Source organism: Triturus cristatus, chromosome 4_1 (genome assembly GCF_964204655.1).
Source record: "Triturus cristatus chromosome 4_1, aTriCri1.1, whole genome shotgun sequence".
Classification (NCBI taxonomy): Eukaryota; Metazoa; Chordata; class Amphibia; order Caudata; family Salamandridae; genus Triturus; species Triturus cristatus.
In genome coordinates, this window is record NC_140585.1 from 321680497 (window position 1) to 321702179 (window position 21683).

A 21683-nucleotide genomic window follows, 5' to 3' on the forward strand; every position below is an offset into this window, starting at 1 on the left:
GAGGGCAGTGTCACACACATTGATGCCATCATCACAATCCCCTATCCCATCACTGATGCCTGTCAACCAGGCAGACCATCTATTCAGGTGTACACAGCTGCATGTCGTGTCCCATGGGGATGCGACATGGCTGCAGAGGAACAACACATCGACAGGGGCAGTGTGCATACATCGTGAACAACTGCCACACCCAATACACCCCAGATGCATCCCTTACCCCATGGAGACTTCCAAACGTGTCCGTGCCTGTAACGCTGAGTCAGCCCACGATGTCATGTCCATGATGAATAGCAGTGCCACAACAATGCAACCAGCAGACGGCATGTGCAGGTACCTGGGGAAGAGAGACACACAAGAAGTCAGCCACAAAAAGCACAGCCACTTGCATGTGCATTTACTCGACACATGTATGGATGACAACATGCTAGGTCATTATAATGACTGGGGAAATACTACCATCACTGGCACCATCACTCCAGTGACACACCCACACACACCTCTGAGTCACGTGCCATACATGCAGGTGGAGACACACATCACAACGCATGCCACACGGGGACCAATGCGTGCACACTCAGACACTGGTACTCACCACTAAGCAAAGAAGTCGCGTATGAGCCGAGTCCGGATGTCCTCTTGCGGCTCCACATCCTCCACATCACTAGCCCCATTGCCAAGCCCTTCGTCCTCCACGGGTGGATGGTCCTCGTCATGTTGATTCAGGATGAGTGGCACAGCTCTTTCAACTGCCATGTTGTGCAGCATGCAGCAGACCATGAAGATCTTGCAGACCTTTGCCGGGGCATAAGGGAGTGCACCGCCGGTCTTGTGGAGGCACCGGAATCGGCTCTTCAGCATGCCAAACGTCCTCTCTATCACTCGCCTTGTCCGGCCATGGGCGGTGTTGTAGCGGAGCTGTGCCGGCGTGATGGGGTTGCGGAGAGGTGTGATCAGCCATGGCATGTTGGGATAGCCAGCGTCTCCTACATGGGAAGCACATGGTCATCGTTAGAAGTGGTGAAGCGGTCGTGCTGGTAGGCGATACAGAATAGAAGACAGACAGACTGTACCCACCTACAACACATGCCCGTTCGTTGCGCAGCTGCATCATCATATCAGGCATCCCGCTACGCCTCATGATGTAGGCATCGTGTGCTGATCCTGGAAAACGAGCACAGACATGTGAAATCACCATGTTGGAGAGACACACCACAAGGGCATTGATGGAGTGGTAGTGCTTCCGATTGCGGTACGCCACCTCCCGTGCGTGTGGTGGTACCAAAGCTACATGTGTCCCATCTATGGACCCAATGACATGGGGCATCCCTCCCAGGGCATAGAATCCACGCTTGACCTCAGTCATCTGTTCAGGGGTTGGGAACTTGATGAAGTCATCCAGGCGAATCAACATGGCCTCCAAGAAATCATGCAGCACACCGCTGAACATGCTCTGGGACATGCCACCAACATGAGCTATGGTATTTTGAAAGGTACCCGTGGCAAGAAAATGTAGGGCAGCCATTACCTTCAGCTGGGGTGTCAGTGCCGTAGGATACCTGTGCAGCGGTTGCAGGTGTGGTGCCAGTCTCGCCGTCAACTCCAGAATCAACGGTTGGGTGAAGCGGTAGAGCCGGATGCTGTCATTCTCCTGCATGGCAGCCAAGTCTGGAATTATTCGGGCAAGAGGCGGCACTCTGCAGTAATTTGGAAGTGACAAGGAAGAGTGAGTGCACCAAGACAACAACTCATGTCTACTGAGCACATGTTCATCTGGCAATACACACATGCTACATAGGGAGTCAGGTATGTGCTACATGGCCAGCACACGTATGGATGCAAGGTGGCACTCCTTCCAAGACCCAGCTACACACTGAGATTGAGAACCTCCCAATGCCACGCCATGGGAATAGCTGTGTCCCAGTGCAAGTGAACAGCCAGACGCAAGACAGGAGTGACATACACCCACACATCAGCAGAAGTAGGATGCCGATTGCAGAGACTGGTAGCGGAACACTGGAGCCACAGGTCACATGACATTACACTAGGACAGCCCACACACCTTGCCATGAAGGTGCACATGTCATGACTCACCACACATTCCTTGTGAGGATGCAGACATGGCCTTGTCACGCTACTCCGTGTCCCATGCATACATGTGCACCTCACATCCGATACCACATGTGGCATGGTGTGCGGAACAGTGTGCAATGACAATCTACACACAGACACATGTTGGTTGCTGCTACGGCTGCAGCTTATGAGGGTGCTACAACATCAACCTGATGTAAATCCCCCACACATAAATGACATAGTCACATTGTGCACTGTGGGTAGTGACAAGTCAGGTGTCATAACCCCTGTACCGGGCATCATGGGACACTTCCGTGTGTTGGTGTCCGTGCCATGCCAGTGACGCTTACCCCAAGTGTGCAGTACGACATGCACACATGTCAAAGGAGTCAAGGGCATGGCTGGCACACATTGCACCGTCACACAGTACACCTATACACATCTCATCATACATCTGGTGCCTTCTCCACTCAGGAGTCATGTTCCACATCACAGCCTGTCACACCTGTGCCCCACACATGTAGTAATGCACAGACGATGCCTTGATGTCCATTCCTGGACAAGTATGTCCATCCATGGACAAGTATGTCCATCCATGGACAAGTATGTCCACCCTATTCCTACCTGTGTGTCGCCTATCCCCACTGTGATGTGTAAAAACCGCCGTACTGCTGCTAAGAGGGCCTGTGTACGTTCCCAAATCACTGTGGGAGTGCTGCCGTATGTGTACCCATCGTGATGGCGAGCGTACAGGCATTTGTACGGTCCGTACCACTACGAGTACGCATACGCGTGCAGACCCATAGTGATAGTGAGCGTAGATGCGTGTGTACGGTCCGTACCACTACGAGTACGCATACGCGTGCAGACCCATAGTGATAGTGAGCGTAGATGCGTGTGTACGGTCCGTACCACTACGAGTACTCATACGCGTGCAGACCCATAGTGATAGTGAGCGTAGATGCGTGTGTACGGTCCGTACCACTACGAGTACGCATACGCGTGCAGACCCATAGTGATAGTGAGCGTAGATGCGTGTGTACGGTCCGTACCACTACGAGTACGCATACGCGTGCAGACCCATAGTGATAGTGAGCGTAGATGCGTGTGTACGGCCCTATCACAATGTGTGTCCTCGCGTATGCGTACTCGTAGTGGTACGGGCCGTACACACGCATCTACGCTCACTATCACTATGGGTCTGCACGCGTATGCGTACTCGTAGTGATAGTGAGCGTACATGCGTGTGTACGGGCCGTACCACTACGAATACGCATACGCGAGGACACCCATACTGATAGTGAACGTAGGCATGCGTGTACGGGCCGTTGCAACGCATTTGGGGTGCCCTAGGGCCCCGAAACGCACCGTACCTGTGTGTGATGCTCCAAATTACATAGGGGACAAGTATTAAGGCCTACATGCATGCTGGTTGTCATGGAGACCAAGTTCAAATTTTGAAATTGTTCTGGAAGGTGCACAGCAGAAGTCAGTTCGAATTCTTCTACATTGTTGCAATGTGTTTGTGGGTCTGACATCATGCAGGAGAATGAAACCGATAGAGAACCCACAGACTGCTAGGTTTGAAGGGATTGGTGGAAACATAGGATGCAAATGTGAGTGACCAATCACTCTGTACTCCTGTGCATGAGACAGGGCAGAAAGGCAGATATAAGGCAGCCAGGTCCCATGAGGGAGTACTTGCCTGCACATCTTTGCATTCGTCGACCCAGCTGCTGCTACTGATTCCCTGGAACCATGTCAAGGGCTGTGGAGAGGACACAGCCATTCACCCTGGAGGAGAACATGGCTCTGCTGGATGTGATCCTCCCACAGTACCCCATGCTGTATGGGCGACCAGGGTATCAGGTGAGTGCATAGGCCACTGGCACAGACTGTCCCTATGTTGTGACTGTGACTTCTGGCATTGTGTCCTGGTGTGACACACATGCCATGTACTGTAGGGGGGGTCCCAGGGGGGGGATGCCTGATGTCTCCCAGCAGTGCCCTGAGACAGGAGGTGTGGGTGTGGAGTCCTCCCAGCAGTGCCCAGAGACAGGAGGGGTGTGTGCCTATCACTCCCAGCAGTGCCCTGAGACAGGAGGGGTGGGTGCCTATCACTCCCAGCAGTGCCCTGAGACAGGAGGGGTGGGTGTGGAGTCCTCCCAGCAGTGCCCAGAGACAGGAGGGGTGTGTGCCTATCACTCCCAGCAGTGCCCTGAGACAGGAGGGGTGGGTGTGGAGTCCTCCCAGCAGTGCTCAGAGACAGGAGGGGTGTGTGCCTATCACTCCCAGCAGTGCCCTGAGACAGGAGGGGTGTGTGCCTATCACTCCCAGCAGTGCCCTGAGACAGGAGGGGTGTGTGCCTATCACTCCCAGCAGTGCCCTGAGACAGGAGGGGTGGGTGTGATGCACAGTGTGAGCCTTGATCACTGATTGTGACATTGCCATCATTCCACCTGTGTACCCACTATGGCACGTACAGCTTTTTCCCTCACCAGGGGATGATGTCCCTATGACAAAGGTGCAATGCGTTGGCTGCATGACATGCCTTGTTGTAACCAGCTAATTTGTTCTCATATGTCTCTCTGTGACATGTGGCTGGTGTATTGATGTGGTGTCACTTGTTCTTCCTCACAGGTAGGCGCCACTGCCAAGGAGCAGATCTGGCTGACCGCCGTCAGTGCCGTGAGGGGTGTGGATGGTCGGAGGCGGAGCCTGCCCCAGGTGAGGAAACGCTGGCAGGATATCCGGTGCTGGACGCGGAGGATTGCACGGCTCCTGCTGGGGGACTCACCTGAGAGCCACAAGAACCGCGGCCGCCGCCGTCTGAGCCACCTCCACAGGCGTGTGCTGCCGGTGGTCTTTCCAGACCTGGAGAGGCGCTTACAGGCGATGCAGCAGCCGGAAGGGGGTAGGTACATGTGCGTTTGTTGTGTGTCACCGGCATTTGTAAGGGCACGGTAGCATTAATTCACTGGCAGGGTTTAAAGGTGCTGTGCAGATCCTGTTTGCCCCAGTATAGCGCTGCGCCCCTGCCACCCTTCCCCTCCTTGCAATGTGTTCCCTGGTCTGTGTGTGGTCACTCCTTCACAAGGTAATGTAGGCTGGTGCTTTGTCCACGAGAACAATGCCTGTAGCATCATGTGTGGGGGTGGTGTGTAACAGCTTTTTGGACCTTGGCTGTGCCCTGTCAAGTTCACTGCATGTGGGTTCCATGTCAGTTGGCACTGATGCTGACTCCAGACATGGGAGTTGGTCTCTCATGTGTCATGCCTTACAGCGCGCATGTCCTATGTAGTGGCCTGTGACATGATGTGCATGAGTGTGCGATACGCATAGTGCAGGGATGGTGGCGTGTGTTGCAGTCATTACCATTCAGTAGCATGTAGTTGCGTGCCCACTACTGTCCCCTGGAGCACCTTTTCCTCAGTGGTGTGTGTCATCATAAACGTGGACACTCTCAGTGTCTACAGCGTAGGTTGTGCTCTGTGCCATTGTCCCCTGGCACCATGTATATAGACGTGCTATTTTGTACAGGTGTCCACTGTGCAGCCTGACCTGATTGTCCTTCTTCATACTCACAGTAGCCAGTGCCTGTGTGTCTTGTTATACTCATCTGAGGATGGGCACTGGTACCTCATTATTTGTACAGGTGCACCTTGGCTGTTTGGCGTCCAATCTTGCATTTTGCCTGCCCCTGTGTTTATCACCCAGACTATGAGATGTTGGTGCCACCTGTGTCTCAACAATTTGCCTCGTGTAGGGGTTGGTTGGGGCGGGCAATGCCTATATGTAAAATCCTGATTTCTACTTGCTGGGTCTGGGCAGTGTGTGATGTTTGTCTGGACACACACGCAAGGTGCAGTGACCGAGTCATGTTGGGCATGTTTCCAGCATTACCTATGCAGCATGTGTCTCAAGTTCGTGGATATGGTCCCTGGCCATCGGTATTTTCACCGACACTGTGTGGTGCAGATGCAGTGCTGGATTGTCCCCAGGGCCTGGGTGCTATGTCAGACTACGTTTCCTGTCTTGAGCTATTGTCTCATGCTCTCCATGGTGTTTCAGTGGCATGGTGGCTCAACCAACTATGTGTTTCATGCCCTACATCGGTACCTTGTTTAGTAGATGTTAGGGATCTTCCTTTTCAGGCTATGCAATGTTACCTATGTAGATTGGACTCATGTGACTGATGTGTACAGCTGTCTGATTAATTTCTGTCTCTCCACCCTGCCCACAGCATCGTCGGGGGACACAGAGGGAGACATGGACACAGGCAAGGCGGAGGGACCGAGCACCAGTGCCAGCCGTGACATCGGGGCTGGCACATCGAGTGGGACAGAGGTGGAGGATAGTGCGGCCGAGGACCTGTCGACTGGCACGTCAGAATATGAAGCTGACAGGTCCGAGGAGGATGTCTCCGAGTGGGCGGTGGCTGCACCAGCAGCTGACAGCGGAACAACACCTCGCACCGCCCCCTCAGTTCCCATCAGCCGCCTCCCACTTGCTCGTGTCCCTTCCCAGCGTGCCCGGTCACAGCATGTCTCCTTCCTGCCAGGCACCGCACCCCCTGCCCCTGTCTCCACTGCTGCCGCCAATGCAGAGTCTGTGGACATCCAGCGGCAACTGCAGGTTGGTCTGGCTGCGATCCTTAATGTCCTCCATGCCCACGGCAAAACCCTCACCAACATCGAGGCATTCTTGGAGGGCATTCATTCATCGCAGGCTGACCAACGCAACTTGCTGAGGTCCATAGACTCCACACTGACTGCAGCAGTGGGTCTCCTGCAGCGCAACCTCCCCCCACCTACCCCTGCCCCATCCACACTTCCCACTCCCATGCCTGTCCCACGTACACCCAGACGTCGGCATGCACCCACATCAACAGACACAGGCACCACACCAGCAGGGAAGGTCCACCGCACTCCTCCTGACACGCACACACAGGGTGAGGTAGGCACACCCACTGGGTCGGGGGCAAACATGTGACACGCAGCCATAGTGGGAGTCCGCATTCCACCCAGTCCACTCCCTCCAAATCCCCTCCCCTCAGCTCTCCTGGCCACATCTCCCCCAAGGACTCCTTCATGGCCGCTCTGTCCCTGAGCCCCACAGTTACACCACCACGCAAGCGGTCAAGGAAGTCCTCGGTCAGGGTGGTTGAGTCTCCCCCCCTGTCTCCACCCTCCCCCGGTGGCGCTGCGACCCATCCCTCTGACCCCCCCCCCTTCTTGGGGCCTGAGGTCCCTTCGGGTGCAGGGGACTCCCTGGAGGACCTTGCAAAGGTGTGTAGTGCCATCCTGGCCTCCGCCTTTGGCACTGACCCACCCCCTGTGGTGGAGTCCTCCATCCCTGCACCCACAACGCCGCCCCTTTGCCCTGATGTCCCTGCGGTGCCTGGTGCTTCCCCCCCCCCTGATGCCCTCACCAGTGTGGAAGACGATGCCATTTGACTGTGCAGGCAAGGTAGGGGACACGCATCCCACTGTGTCCCCCATCCAGCTGGGAATCATTGACTGCCCTATGGGCTTTGTGAATATTGAACTGCCTGCGATCCACGGACATTGTGCTCATGCTGAATAAAGCTTAATTTTGTTTTCATTATCACACTACTGCTATGCTGGTATTGGTGTTGGTGGGGCTGCTACATGGTTTTGGGTGGTGTTTAAGGGTTTGGGTGTGTGGGATATGTAGTAGTGTGCTGCTCATTGGGGGGACCCTGGGATCTGTGTGCCATCACAAGGTGTTGGCTAACTTTCTTTGTTCATGTAAGCAGTTACTGCATGGTGCACTTGTCCCAGGGTGTATTCCTTCCTCTGTGTACCCAGCTTTCTTCCCTGCAGGGTGTTCCCAATGTTTAGCGCAGAGCTGTGTCTACATGAGCTGTGTGTGTGACGGAGCCCTTCTACTTTGGCCATGCATGCAGGGCCATGTCTCCACCTGCAACAATCGTGGCATCCTTGGTGATCACTGTACTTGTGTATGGAGTCTGTTGACATGAGTTCATGGGGACATGTTCCCTTGTAGGCAGTATGCATGTGGATAATTCTGGCCTCACACACATGTGTTACACCCCTCCTGTCTCAGGGCACTGCTGGGAGGACTCCACACCCACCCCTCCTGGCTCAGGGCACTGCTGGGAGTGATAGGCACCCACCCCTCCTGTCTCAGGGCACTGCTGGGAGTGATAGGCACACACCCCTCCTGTCTCAGGGCACTGCTGGGAGGACTCCACACCCACCCCTCCTGTCTCAGGGCACTGCTGGGAGGACTCCACACCCACCCCTCCTGTCTCAGGGCACTGCTGGGAGGACTCCACACCCACCCCTCCTGTCTCAGGGCACTGCTGGGAGGACTCCACACCCACCCCTCCTGTCTCAGGGCACTGCTGGGAGTGATAGGCACACACCCCTCCTGTCTCAGGGCACTGCTGGGAGTGATAGGCACACACCCCTCCTGTCTCAGGGCACTGCTGGGAGGACTCCACACCCACCCCTCCTGTGTCAGGGCACTGCTGGGAGTGATAGGCACACACCCCTCCTGTCTCAGGGCACTGCTGGGAGGACTCCACACCCACCCCTCCTGGCTCAGGGCACTGCTGGGAGGACTCCACACCCACCCCTCCTGGCTCAGGGCACTGCTGTTAGTGATAGTGTTAGACGGCGACCTCAGAGGAGCCCGGAAAGGGGTCCTGACTTCCCTGAGTCCCACCCGTATTGTATTGTAGCCGGCCACTGGCGAGAGATTCCCCAGGGGGAGGAATCTCGCAACTAGGATCGTACTTCTGGCACCACACGACACAGAGAGACCACACTGGGTATTCTCAGAAACAAGCTTTATCAAATAGGTATCACTGCAAATATGTACAAGATGAGCACGGGCTCAAGAGTCTCGGAAAGGTAGGGGGTAGCGGGACTGTCTCTGGTAACGGTTCAAAGCAGGGACGTATCCGGCGCACAGCTCACAATCCTCGAGCTGGGAGATACGTGGTCGGAGTCGGGGTCCGGCGGGACCGTGAGAGTCTGGGGGAGCCGCGAGTCACTCAGCAGGGCTCAGGTACAAGTTCGGAGGTCTTACGATCTTCAGGGAGCCGCGAGTCACTCAGCAGGGCTCAGGTACAAGTTCGGAGGTCTTACGATCTTCAGGGAGCCGCGAGTCACTCAGCAGGGCTCAGGTACAAGGTCGGAGGTCTTACGATCTTCAGGGAGCCGCGAGTCACTCAGCAGGGCTCAGGTGGGTTCCAGTTCCAGGAGCCGCGACCACGTCAGCAGGCTCTCGTTGTTCCAGCGTCGAATCTGCCGGACAGTCTCAGAGCACCCCTTGGTATAGGTCGACCCCGCTTTGATGTCCGGAGTCTGCGCAGGCAGGGGTCTTGTCACCTGGGGGCCGCTTGTCGGGGTTCCCTGCTATTGTCTTTTGATCCTTTCAGGGCCGGGTCGGGAGGAGTCCCAGACACCCAGCAGGCACGGAGCCAGCCCGCAGGGAGGCCGGAGGGCCGATCGAAACCCATCGTCCCAGGGGAGTTCAGAGGTGCGATAGAAACTGCTCCTCCCTCTCTCATCCCCTGGAAGCGTGATGTCCTCCAGCCGGAGTGGCGCCTCGGGTCGCGCTGGAGCCGGGCGGCCATCTTGTTGCAGGGAGTGGGCACGCGGGCCCGGGGTGGCCGAAAGGAGAGAGGCCATGGACGGGGATGTCCGGGGTTGGTGCAGGTGTCCTGGTGGGAAAGGTCGGCTGGGCCGCGGGCTTGGGCTGCAGGCACTAGGTTTCGGTGGTGCGGGGGCACGGAGGGCCATTCTACGAGGCCGGGTCCAACACGCGTCCCCCCCAGCTGAAAGCCGGAGAGAACTGACCATCACCTTGGGGGGTTCTCTTCGCTGAGGCGGAAGAACCGGGAGAGGCCGTCAGCGTTGGCGTGGTCCGTACCAGGGCGGTGTTCTACGGTGAAGTCCATTCCCTGGAGGGAGATTGACCACCGCAGTAGCTTGGGGTTTTCTCCTCGCATCTGCATGAGCCATCGCAAGGGCCGATGGTCAGTTTGGACCCTGAAATGAGTGCCGAACAGGTAGGGTCGTAGTTTTTTGAGTGCCCAGACCACGGCAAAGGCTTCGCGCTCTATGGTGCTCCACTTCTGTTCTCGGGGTAGCAGCCGCCGACTGAGGAAGGCGACGGGCTGGTCTAGGCCTTGATCATTCACTTGGGACAGGACGGCCCCAATGCCATGCTCGGAGGCATCGGTCTGGACTATGAACTCCTTGGTGTAGTCGGGAGCCTGGAGGACGGGGGCCGTGCACATGGCCTTTTTTAGAGCATCGAAAGCTTCCTGGCAGGCAGCCGTCCATTGCACCTTCTTTGGCTGTTTTTTAGACGTGAGTTCCGTGAGAGGGCCGACCAGGCTGCCATACCCCTGAATGAATCGGCGGTAGTAGCCCGTGAGTCCCAGAAAGGCTCGGACTCCCGTTTGGGTGATGGGTGGGTCCCAGGCCAGGATGGCGTCGATCTTTGGCTGTAGAGGAGCGACCTGGCCACTCCCGACTTGGTGCCCCAGGTAGACTACGGATCCTTGCCCGATCTGGCACTTGCTGGCTTTTATGGTGAGGCCTGCCTGGCGCAGGGCGGTTAGCACTCTCCGGAGGTGCTGGAGGTGCTCACTCCACTCTGAACTGAAGACAGCGATGTCGTCCAGATAGGCCGCGCTGAACTGTTCCAGCCCGGCCAGGACCCTATTTACCAGTCTCTGGAAAGTGGCCGGGGCATTTTTCATCCCGAAGGGCATCACGCGGAAGCGGTAGTGCCCATCGGGGGTGGAGAAAGCAGACCTCTCCTTGGCCCCTTCGGTGAGCGCAATCTGCCAGTAGCCGCAGGTGAGGTCGAAAGTGCTGAGGAACCGGGCGGCCCCTAGTCGGTCAATGAGCTCGTCGGCTCGTGGAATGGGGTGGGCATCGGCTCGGGTAACGTCATTGAGCCCCCGGTAATCCACGCAGAACCGGAGCTCGGGGGCGACACCGGGGGCTGCTGCCTTCGGAACCAGGACCCCGGGGCTGGCCCAGGGACTGTCAGAGGGCTCGATCACCCCCAGGGTCAACATCTTCGAGACTTCGGCTTGAATACAGGACCGGACCCGGTCAGGAACCCGGTAGGCTCGGTGTCTCACCGGCGGGCTGTCCCCGGTGTCCACATCGTGAACACACCAGTTGGTGACCCGGGGGGTGAGGGAGAAGAGGTCAGAAAATTGTCTGAGGAGCTGGCGGCAGTCCGCTTGTTGCTGGGCAGTGAGGGCTGGGGAGAGGTTCACTCCCTCCACGGAGCCATCCTGCTCCTTGACACACAGGAGGTCCGGGAGGGGATCCGACTCATCTTCGGCCCCGTCATCGGTGGCCAGCAGGAGGCTCAGTTCTGTCCGCACGAAGTGAGGCTTGAGGCGGTTCACGTGCAGGACCCGGAGGGGATCCCGAGGCGACTGGACGTCCACCAAGTAGGTGACTTGGCTCTTCCTCTCAACCACTTTGTAGGGCCCAGTCCATCGGTCCTGGAGAGCGCCAGGCTTCACGGGGGCCATGACCCACACCTGCTGGCCCGGCTGGAACTCGACCAGAGTAGCATTCTGGTCGTACCAGCGCTTCATTTCTTCTTGACTCGCCTCCAGGTTGGCCTCGGCCAGTTCTCGGAACCTCCTGGTCTGGTTCCGGAGGGCCAGGACATATTGGAACACATCTCGGGGGGTGGTCTGGGGTGCTGCCTCCCACCCTTCCTTAACCAAACTGAGGGGACCTCGGACGGGGTGCCCATAGAGTAATTCAAACGGGCTGAACCCTAAGGACTTCTGGGGGACCTCCCGGTAAGCGAACAAGAGGCAGGGGAGCAGGACGTCCCACTTACGCCGGAGGGGCTCTTCTAGGCCAGCGATCATCCCTTTCAAAGTCCTATTAAACCTCTCTACTAGGCCGTTCCCTTGGGGATGGTACGGGGTGGTGAACTTATAGGACACCCCACATTGTTGCCACAGGGACGTCATATACCTTGATATAAAATTAGTGCCGCGATCGCTCACGACCTCGCGGGGGAAACCCACCCTGGAAAAGATCCCCATCAGGGCCCGGCCCACCACGGGGGTCGTAATGGTGCGCAGGGGAATAGCCTCTGGATAGCGGGTGGCGTGGTCTACTAGGACCAAGATGAAACGGTGACCTTGGGAGGTGGGGGGGTCCAGTGGCCCCACGATGTCGATTCCGACTCGTTCGAAGGGGGTACTGACGACCGGGAAGGGTTGGAGGGGAGCCTTGCGCTTCCCCCCACTCTTCCCACTGGCTTGGCACGTGGGGCAGGACTTGCAGTGTGCCTCTACCGCTGCTTTCATCTTAGGCCAATAAAAATGGGTCACGAGACGGCTGTAGGTCTTGTCCTGACCCAGGTGACCGGCGAGGGGGACATCGTGGGCTAAGCCCAGGAGGAAATCCCGGAAGCGGAGGGGTACCACCAGTACCCGTCCGGATCCCAGCTCCACTGATTTCTGCTCACTATACAGGATGTTATTTTCCCAATAGATTCGGTGCGTTCCGGTCTGGTCACCTGCGGCTTGGCCCTCGGCCTGGCGCCGCAGCCCGACCAGGGAAGGACAGGTGGCTTGCTCCCGGCAAAATTCGTCCCGGGTGGGCCCGCCCTCGTGGCGCCAATGGGCCAACTCGGGTAGATCCCCCAACTCGGGGACCGGGGCGGGGTCGGATGGTGCGGGTTCGTCGCTGGCGACGGACCCTTCCGATGGGGGAACGGGAGGACCCTCGGCGGGGACGGTACGGGCTTCTTCGACCGGGGTGCTCTCGACTTCTCTCCGGGGAGTGAGTCGGGCTGTCATAGATCGGGTGGTGGCACACACCCACTCGGGGAGTCCCATCATTCCTAGGTGGGCCTTGCGCTCTACGTGCTTCCAGGGAGAACTCTCCAGGTCGTTCCCTAAGAGGCAGTCGACCGGCTGGGATGTTCTTACGGCCACCTTGAGTTTACCTATCACCCCTCCCCACTCAAATGGCACCAGGGCTACCTGACACATACTTTCCCTATTGTCTGCAGAGATTACGGGGCAAAAGACATTGGGGAGGATCTGCTCCTCGGGAACTAGGTGCCTGAGGACACCGGTGATACTAGCCCCGGTGTCCCGCAGGGCCTCTACCTGGTGGCCATTGATCTTGACGAGCTGCCCATATTTCTGTGTGTTGGACGGTAGGAGGCTACCAGGGATCATTTCCCTATCTCCCAGGGATACTAGGGCCATAGCGGCGGGTTCCCACTCCTCGGCTTCCTCAACCTCCTCCCCTAGGGCTACGTTGGCTATCTGTCTCGCAGGGGTGACTTGGGTGGCCATGGGGCACTCTGGGTCATTGGCGTAGTGCCCGGGTTTCTGGCAACGAAAACAGGTGACGGTCACCCGGTGTCCTCGTCTCCCAGGGGGCCCTGTTACTGGTGGGGGGGGCGCCGGGAAAGGTGGAGGTGGTGTCTTCGGGGGGCTAGGCTGGGACTCTCTCGGCCCTCCCTGGTTCCCTCCCCCTCTCTGGCGGGGTGGTCCCTGACTGGTTCGGGGGTACTCTCCTACCATCCCCCGGGAGACCCAGGTGTTGGTCCAGCGGTCGGCCTCCACAGCCAGCTTCCGGGGATCTGTGAGCTTGCTATCCAGCAGATGTTGACGTAGCTCTACGAAGCAGTTCGCAGCCAGATGTTCCCATAACATGAGGTCAGTGAGTTCGGCAAGGGTGGTGACCTTGCTGCCCTTGACCCACCCATCGAAGGCCCGACTAAAAAAGTTTACATACTCCACCCAGGTGGTGCCCGGGATCTTCCTGCAGTCCCGGAACCGTTGGCGGTACATTTCTGGGGTGAGGCCGTATCTTGTGAGGAGAGCCTCTTTCATGTGGCTGTAGGAGGTCTGAAGGGAGAGGGGTAGGTCGAGCAGGGTGTCCCTTCCTTCGCTCAGAAACCGCCCCCACAACCCCGCCCCCCAGTCCTTCTGTGGAATCCGATGGGAGGTCATGGCGACCTCGTAGGCCCGAAACCATTGCTGAATGTCATCGTTTTTATAATATTCTTTGACCACATCCTTGGGGATGTGGACCTTCTGTTCCGCTGGGGGGGCCGTCTCTCGGTTCCCCGAGGGCCTCCCGTCCTCATTTCGGGCCTTGAGCTCGAGTTCTTTTAAGCTGCGTTCGTGCTCTAGTTGGAGCTTTCTTCCTTCGTGCTCCCGTTGGAGCTTCTTTTCTTCCAGTTCGCCTTGTACGCACATTTGCTCTACCGCTAGCTTTTTCTCCGCTAACTTCAATTCGCCCTCGATTTTGAGTTTGGCTAACTCGAGTTCATGACTGCGGCTTCTCTCTCTGTCCGCGAGTTCTCCCGGGGATAGGCCCCCGTCTGGTACAATGCCTTGCACCTGATTGTCCCTGCTTTCACTTGGAGGGGGTTCGGCTTCGTCGGGGCGCTCCCCCGTGCCTTCCGGGCGGGATGCCCCGGTCTCCACCCAAGTTTTCAGTGCTTTCTGCAAGTCTTCCTTAGTGTTGAGGCCAGTGGTAGCTATTTTAAGTTCTTTGCAAAATTGTTTTAGCTCTTTGTGTGTGTATTCTTCCAGATGCTCCACCTGGAACACTCTGTTGGCGTTGGTTTCTGCGGAGCTCATGGCGCTTCCTTCTGCCATCTTTGTTGGTCGTGCGTCCGTTGTTCACTGTACGATCTCTAGGTGATGGGCCCGAATCCCGTCGCTTGCCACCAATGTTAGACGGCGACCTCAGAGGAGCCCGGAAAGGGGTCCTGACTTCCCTGAGTCCCACCCGTATTGTATTGTAGCCGGCCACTGGCGAGAGATTCCCCAGGGGGAGGAATCTCGCAACTAGGATCGTACTTCTGGCACCACACGACACAGAGAGACCACACTGGGTATTCTCAGAAACAAGCTTTATCAAATAGGTATCACTGCAAATATGTACAAGATGAGCACGGGCTCAAGAGTCTCGGAAAGGTAGGGGGTAGCGGGACTGTCTCTGGTAACGGTTCAAAGCAGGGACGTATCCGGCGCACAGCTCACAATCCTCGAGCTGGGAGATACGTGGTCGGAGTCGGGGTCCGGCGGGACCGTGAGAGTCTGGGGGAGCCGCGAGTCACTCAGCAGGGCTCAGGTACAAGTTCGGAGGTCTTACGATCTTCAGGGAGCCGCGAGTCACTCAGCAGGGCTCAGGTACAAGTTCGGAGGTCTTACGATCTTCAGGGAGCCGCGAGTCACTCAGCAGGGCTCAGGTACAAGGTCGGAGGTCTTACGATCTTCAGGGAGCCGCGAGTCACTCAGCAGGGCTCAGGTGGGTTCCAGTTCCAGGAGCCGCGACCACGTCAGCAGGCTCTCGTTGTTCCAGCGTCGAATCTGCCGGACAGTCTCAGAGCACCCCTTGTTATAGGTCGACCCCGCTTTGATGTCCGGAGTCTGCGCAGGCAGGGGTCTTGTCACCTGGGGGCCGCTTGTCGGGGTTCCCTGCTATTGTCTTTTGATCCTTTCAGGGCCGGGCCGGGAGGAGTCCCAGACACCCAGCAGGCACGGAGCCAGCCCGCAGGGAGGCCGGAGGGCCGATCGAAACCCATCGTCCCAGGGGAGTTCAGAGGTGCGATAGAAACTGCTCCTCCCTCTCTCATCCCCTGGAAGCGTGATGTCCTCCAGCCGGAGTGGCGCCTCGAGGCCCGGGTCGCGCTGGAGCCGGGCGGCCATCTTGTTGCAGGGAGTGGGCACGCGGGCCCGGGGTGGCCGAAAGGAGAGAGGCCATGGACAGGGATGTCCGGGGTTGGTGCAGGTGTCCTGGTGGGAAAGGTCGGCTGGGCCGCGGGCTTGGGCTGCAGGCACTAGGTTTCGGTGGTGCGGGGGCACGGAGGGCCATTCTACGAGGCCGGGTCCAACAGATAGGCACCCACCCCTCCTGTCTCAGAGCACTGCTGGGAGGACTCCACACCCACCCCTCCTGTCTCAGGGCACTGCTGGGAGTGATAGGCACACACCCCTCCTGTCTCAGGGAACTGCTGGGAGTGATAGGCACCCACCCCTCCTGTCTCAGGGCACTGCTGGGAGGACTCCACACCCACCCCTCCTGTCTCAGGGCACTGCTGGGAGGACTCCACACCCACCCCTCCTGTCTCAGGGCACTGCTGGGAGGACTCCACACCCACCCCTCCTGTCTCAGGGCACTGCTGGGAGTGATAGGCACACACCCCTCCTGTCTCAGGGCACTGCTGGGAGTGATAGGCACACACCCCTCCTGTCTCAGGGCACTGCTGGGAGGACTCCACACCCACCCCTCCTGTCTCAGGGCACTGCTGGGAGTGATAGGCACACACCCCTCCTGTCTCAGGGCACTGCTGGGAGGACTCCACACCCACCCCTCCTGGCTCAGGGCACTGCTGGGAGGACTCCACACCCACCCCTCCTGGCTCAGGGCACTGCTGTTAGTGATAGGCACCCACCCCTCCTGTCTCAGAGCACTGCTGGGAGGACTCCACACCCACCCCTCCTGTCTCAGGGCTCTGCTGGGAGTGATAGGCACACACCCCTCCTGTCTCAGGGAACTGCTGGGAGTGATAGGCACCCACCCCTCCTGTCTCAGGGCACTGCTGGGAGGACTCCACACCCACCCCTCCTGTCTCAGGGCACTGCTGGGAGGACTCCACACCCACCCCTCCTATCTCAGGGCACTGCTGGGAGTGATAGGCACACACCCCTCCTGTCTCAGGGCACTGCTGGGAGGACTCCACACCCACCCCTCCTGGCTCAGGGCACTGCTGGGAGTGATAGGCACCCACCCCTCCTGTCTCAGGGCACTGCTGGGAGTGATAGGCACCCACCCCTCCTGTCTCAGGGCACTGCTGGGAGTGATAGGCACACACCCCTCCTGTCTCAGGGCACTGCTGGGAGGACTCCACACCCACCCCTCCTGTCTCTGGGCACTGCTGGGAGGACTCCACACCCACCCCTCCTGGCTCAGGGCACTGCTGGGAGTGATAGGCACCCACCCCTCCTGTCTCAGAGCACTGCTGGGAGGACTCCACACCCACCCCTCCTGTCTCAGGGCACTGCTGGGTGGACTCTGCACACACACCTCCTATTTCAGGATATGTACGCTTGGAACATACACGGTGGGGGTACGCTCTATGCATTGGAGGTGAGGGTTCGAGTCGTACTTACACTGTTGGGGTGTGGGGTACGCTCCATGCATACGCGGGTGGGGGTTCGAGTCGTACTTACACTGTTGGGGTGTGGGGTACGCTCCTTGCATACGCGGGTGAGGGTACGGGTCGTACTTACACTGTTGGGGTGGGGGGTACGCTCCTTGCATACGCGGGTGGGGGTACGGGTCGTACTTACACTGTTGGCATGGGGGGTACGCTCCATGCATACGCGGGTGGGGGTACGGGTCGTACTTACACTGTTGGGGTGTGGGGTACGCTCCTTGCATACGCGGGTGAGGGTACGGATCGTACTTGCACTGTTGGGGTGGGGGTACGCTCCATGAATACGCGGGTGGGGGTACGGGTCGTACTTATACTGTTGGCATGGGGGGTACGCTCCATGCATACGCGGGTGGGGGTACGGGTCGTACTTACACTGTTGGGGTGGGGGGTACGCTCCTTGCATACGCGGGTGAGGGTACGGGTCGTACTTACACTGTTGGGGTGGGGGGTACGCTCCTTGCATACGCGGGTGGGGGTACGGGTCGTACTTACACTGTTGGGGTGGGGGGTACGCTCCTTGCATACGCGGGTGAGGGTACGGGTCGTACTTACACTGTTGGGGTGGGGGTACGCTCCATGCATACGCGGGTGGGGATACGGGGTCGTACTTTCACTGTTGGGGTGGGGGGTACGCTCCTTGCATACGGGGTGGGGGTAGGGTCCGTACATATCCGTCCCCACGCTATGTGATGCTTGTGCGGCCCGTACCCAGGCCTTTGCCACGTGGGTACGATCCGTCCCGCCATTGTTGGGGTGACGTGTGTGTGGGCGTGGTACGACTCGTACCCACGCTCTTCAGGCGTGAGTACGGGACGTACCTGTCTGGTTGTGTTGCCGGTTCGCGTGGTGACGGACTTCCGTTGTGGCGGTCGCTGGCTTATCAGGACACGCCCCCACCCCCTCGTGGTGACCAGGGCATGGGAGTCAGGTATGTCCAGGCCATGTGTGGTGTGTGACTTATGTGGTTGTTTTGTGGCCTGCCCTGGTCCTGCAACCCCCACCCCACCCCACTTTCCCCCCTCCCTTAGTTATTCTGACCTTCTGCGGCGTCTGCGTCGTAACCTGTAGAGGAGGTGGACTGCTATGAGGGCAGGGATGACTCGTAGGTTCGGGTCCATGTCTGTCCGTCGCGTACTGGTACTCCTTGATCGCGTCGTCCTGTCGCGTACGGGTCCTCCTTGATCGCGTCGTCCTGTCGCGTACGGGTCCTCCTTGGTCGCGTCGTCCTGTGTGTCCGTCGCGTACTGGTCCTCCTTGTTCGCGTCGTCCTGTCTGTCCGTCGCGTACTGGTGGTCCTTGTTCGCGTCGTCCTGATTTCCCGGCAGTTTTTGGGTGCCGGAAAATATTCACCGTGCGGGATGACGTCGGTGCGAATTGTAATTCCTGGGTCGTGAATGGCTGGCTGCGAGCGTCCCGACGTCAGGTCGGCGCTTTCCCGGATGGCATTGGTAGGGTTTTTTTGTTCGGTCGGGCTTTTTTACGAATCGTACGCTGATGGTGTACCCGTGCGAATCGTAATTCCTTGTTTGTAAAAATTGACGACCGGGTACGCGTCGGACGGAGATTATGCTCCGTCCGACGGTTCGTACCCGGTTTTTACCGGATCGTGATCGGCACCAAAATGTTGTTTAGTTGATGTAGTCTCTGAAAGTTAAAGAACATTTATTGTTGTGGTTGGTTTAGTTTTTTAAGTGGGGTGGTATTGCTGTTTGGTATAGACTATCTTTTTATTGTAGAAACTTATTTTATTGTTTTACAAATAAACAACTCAAAAAACATTCCCCCGCCTTCACCTGTCCCGGAAGTACCACACATTTATCATCAAGACCAATTATTCAGGAGAATGAACAACCTTCCCACCCAGTTCTCTACCCCCCCTCCACATGTCAATGTACCCCTGTCCCCTACCCCTCTTACTATGTGCCCCTCCTGCCTAATAAATAAGATGCAGTAGCCTAACCTCTCCCTAAGCAAACAGAGCCTACCCTCATGCCCAGTGGTATAGACTATAGGTGTTAATTTATACAGGTTTTTAAAAATTTAAAAAAGAGAACATGGATTTGTTTAGGGGTTTAGGATGTTTTGGGGTTTGAGTAGGATTTAATTAATATTTTATACAGTATTTTGATTGTATACTTACTTTTTAGTGAGTCTTTTCTGGCAATCTTCAATATTTTCTTTAGCTGTTTGGAGTAATATCTGTAGTGGAAACATAAAGAGATGGAATATATAAGTTAGTTATTTATTTGAGTAAAGATAAATTAGTGTTTTAGTTTAATTTGGCAGTTTAGTTAGAAAAGAATATTTACTTACGTTTTTAGAATAGTAGTAGGATGTAGGTTTCTTCTGTTTAGTAGAGTTTCTTCTTCGTTCAATGCTTTGGTTTAAGGCACAGTAGAAGACTTGTTTTAATTGGTTTATATAGTGGTTTCAAATTGTTTCTTGAATGTTATTGGTTGTTTTCTGTATGTGGGCTTTCTATTGGATGGTTTGAATTTTTTTTAGTTAATTGGTTTCCTTTTATGGAAAATGCTAAGTAAGAGTATATTTAGTTTTAAAGGAGGAGAGTTTTAAATCATTATATATAAACAGATTGTTTATAATGTGTAGTAATTTTATTTAAATGTGTTCGAAATGCCAATGTGATAATTATTTCTGTGTTTTTTTATTATGTTGTTAAATATTGAGATCGCTATAAATGTTATGTTTATGTTTAAGTAGAATCTCATTTGAAAATGTATGTTTTGGGAAAATATTGTCTTTATGTTGTTGAAAGTATTGGTTTTATTAGTATTAGAATTGTCGATATATTTTAAAAAAACGATATTATTGATGTCTATATTTTGGTTATCGATATTTGTGACATGTGTCATATTTATTAACTCATGTCGATATTTAGTATTGCGATATTAATGTGTGCGATATTTGTGTGATCGATATAATTGTATTACGATATTGTAGTGTCGATATTAGTGTAGTTTTTTAAATAAGTATACAATGTCGATATTTTTGATGTCGATATATTTGATGCGATATTTGTGTAGTTCGATAATGTGTCTGTCGATAATATGTCAGAGATCCGTGGAAATCAAGAGTTTTTGGGGCGTCAGCCACAACAGTCTTTAAAACAGAATCGACCTCATTAATAAAGAGTGTAAAAAGTAGAGGGGCAAGCACACACCCTTGTCTAATACCGCGTCTGATAAGGAACTTAGGGGTGCGCTCCCCTCCCGGGCCGTAACGAACACTTGATCTAAGGTTAGCGTATAACCGGGCCAAGAAATAAACAATGCCCTCCGGTGCCCCCATTTCTAGTAATTTCTCCCATAAGATCTTATGGTTCACCATATCGAAGGCACTGCTCAAGTCTGCAAAGCAGAGGAAAAGAGAACCTTTCTTGGCCTTCGTATACTTCCCTATAAGAAGTTTTAGGTTGAGGCACTGTTCTACTGTCCCTCGTCCCTTCCTAAAACCATATTGGGAATTTGCCAATATGTTGTTTCAGTCGGCCCATTCTTCTAGTCTAACCAGAAGCACCCTGCTCATGATTTTCACAGAGGAATCTAGAAGGGAGATTGGACGGTAGTTCTTAACGTCCCTCCTCTCTCCCTTCTTATAGATAGGGATTATAATAGATTCCTCCCAGGTGTGTGGGACACCATAACAGACCGCTGCATTGAACACATTAGTTAATAACGGGCCCCATATCTCTGGTTCTTTTTTGTAGACATCTATGGGCACCCCGTCAGGCCCCTGGGCCTTTCCTCCCTTACTAACAGAAATACAGTCCTGAACCTCGGAAGTGGATATATCTAAAGGAATGACAGGCCAGTCACCTCCACCTACATCCAAAGATTTATCCGAGTCAAAAATCATGGAGAAGTGGGAGACCCAACATTCTGCACTAACATTTGCCGTCAGTTCAGGCGTCTCCTCGTTCTTAAGAAAGGGACAATTAACTGTTGCCCAGAAAAGGGAGGAATCCGAAGTTTCAGCCGCCTGGTCTAACTTGTCCCATGCCTCTTGTCTTAGTTCGGCCTTCCTATTTTTAACTGCAGCCTGATAGGTGGCTCTGAGCTCCCTAACCAAAATTATATCCCTTGGTTTGGCTACAAGTGCCTCTTTGAGACCCTTAAGGGCAATGGTGCTAGCGTGGTCGAACCACCCCTTTGCCCGCACGACTTACCCTTAAGAAGCTTGGTAAATTTAGCATCAATAATGAGATTAATGTTTATAAACTTGGGTATAATTACATCCGTTAATTCTTTGCTCTCTAAAATAACAGCAATTTCGTTTACACATTTAATAATAATGGAGTTGGACAAAATATCAGCTTTATCCCCCTTCCACCTAATTCTGGTTCCATTTGG